Raw genomic sequence first — 2518 nt, 5'->3', positions numbered from 1 at the left:
TTTTTTTTTTCCTACTTTATTTCTGATCTGATCTTTATTATTTCCTTACTTATTTTTGGATACTGTAGGTTTCTTTTGTTGCTCTTTTTCTAACTGTTGGAGTTGTTGCATTAAAGCATTGATTTTGATTCTTTTCTCTTTTTCATGTGTGCATCTGTTACTATAAATTGACATTTGCATACTGTTTTTGCTGTGTCCCATATGTTTGGTAAGTTGTATCTTCATTCTTATTTGTTTCCAGGATTATTTATATATTTATTTCATTGTTTTATTTCTTCTGTTACTGAGAAGTTTTTGAGTAGTGTATTATTTAGTTAGCACATATCCCGCCTCCTTTGATCTTCCTATTATTGATTTTTAATGTTATAGCATTGTGATCTGAGAAGATGCTTTGTAGTATTTCAACATTTTTTAATTTATTGAGGCTTGTTTTGTGTCCTAACATATGCTCTATTGTAGATAATGATCTATGTGCACTGGAGAAGAATGTGTATTGTGTTTTTGTTAGGTGGAGTGCTCTGTATATATCTATGAGGTAAAGCTGGTTGATTATGTTGTTGAGTTCTTTAATATCTTTGATCAGTTTTTTTTTTTTTTTTTTCCAGTTGTTTAGTCCCTCCTTGAAAGTGGTGTGTTAAAGTCTCCTTCAATTATTGTAGAATTGTCTATTTTTCTTTTCAATTCAGTTAATATTTGCTTTATGTAGTGTGGAGTTGGTCATTGAATGTATAGATATTTATTATTCTCTTGGTCAATTTACCCTTTTAATGTCTTATAGTATCCTTCTTTGTCCCATACGCTCTTTTTCACCTTGCAGTCTATTTGATTGGAAATTAACATTGCCACTCCTGCTCTTTTCTTGGTTGTCATTAGTTTGATTTTTTTTTTTCCCACTATTTAATTTTCAACTTATTTTTATCTTTGTGTCTAAGGTGGGTCTCCTGTAGGCAGCATATTGATGGGTCTTCTATTCTTATCAATTCTTATGGATTGGTCCACCACCTTCTTTCCCTTGACTGTTGAATGTAGTCCATTCACATTGAGTGTAATTAGTGATTGGTTTGAATTTATCACTGTCATTCTATTGTATTTTTTGTTGTGTTGTTGGTGCATCCCTTGTTCCAACTATTTTTCTGTACTGAGTTCATTATGTTATCAAATATTTATTCTTTTCTCTTCATTATTGTTGATTTTGTGCTTACTAAGCCCTTATGTTTTTCTTTTTTCTGAGTTTACTTAGAAGGATTTTAATCATCTTTGTGATTATACTGAAGTAGTTTCGCATCTCCCTAAGTTTGGAACAGTCTACTCTATAAAGACATATTCCTGTCTTTCCCTGGAAGTTCTGAAATTAAAACTTTCATTTTCTCTATTTGCTTTGCTGCTGATATCATCAGCAGATTGACTCTATCTATACTATAAAGACATCCTGTCTTCCTCTCTATTTGGAAGTTTTGTAATAAAACTTTCATTTTCTCTATTTGCTTTGCTGCTGATATCATCAGCAGATTGACTTTATCTATACACATTTCTTATGAGCTTATTTTGAGAATCTTTTTTCTGATTTGGTTTCTAGGTGGTGATGTCAAATATCCTGGTTTTAATTTTTTGTTCTCTGCTGTGGGTTCTCTACTGGAAGGACTCCCTTTAGCATTTCTTTCAGGGCTGCTCTGGTTTTCACAAACTCCCTTAATTTTTGTTTGTGTGAGAATGTCTTGATATCACTCTTATATTTTAGGAAAAATTTGAGTGGATAAATAATTATTTTTTGGAAGTTATTTTCCTTCAAGGTTTTATATATGCCATCCCACTGTCTTCTTGAAAGAAGGCAGGAAAAGTCAGAGAAAATAGTGACAGGATCCAGGTAAGGGGTTGGAGAGAGCACCCATCCAAGGCAGGAAGGAGGGAAGCCAGGGCAAATGGCAGCAAGATCCATGTAAGGGAATACTGGAGAGTTTTCAAACATCTAAGGGAGATAAACTTGTCAGTCAGTTTGTTGTACTGTGGTGGCTTGTGTGTTTCTGTGAGGCTGGAGGCTGTGCCACCAGTGTTTCAAATGCCAGTAGCGTTGCACACACTGCACAAGTTTCAATTTAGCTTAGAGGCTGAAACAGAATTGGAAGAAGGGAGAGACCATCCACTTCTCAAAGAATTGGCCAGGGAAAATCCTATGAATGCAGATAAAAACTGTCTAATACTTTACTGGACTACTTTATAAATAGCCTGGAAACATTGTCCAATACGGTGCCAGAAGACGAGCCTCTTATGTTGGAAGCCACTAAAAATATGACTGGGAAAGAGATTCCTCATCAGATGTGAATCAACTTTAATGATCTGGATAAAGTAAAGCTGTCAGGACCTCCATTTGCTAATGTGGCATGACTCAAAGTGAGGAGAAACAGCTGCAAACATCCATTAATAATCAGAGCATGACATGTATTAAGTATTAATCTTAGAAAGCTGGAGTTGTCAAAAATGAAATGGAACTCATAAAAACTGATATCCTAGGTGTTAATGA

The sequence above is a fragment of the Orycteropus afer genome, unplaced genomic scaffold (assembly GCF_000298275.1).
Source record: "Orycteropus afer afer isolate SDZICR_OR568_19922 unplaced genomic scaffold, OryAfe1.0 scaffold00494, whole genome shotgun sequence".
Classification (NCBI taxonomy): Eukaryota; Metazoa; Chordata; class Mammalia; order Tubulidentata; family Orycteropodidae; genus Orycteropus; species Orycteropus afer.
The sequence above is the reverse complement of the archived record's forward strand: the minus strand, read 5'-3'. Positions refer to the sequence as shown.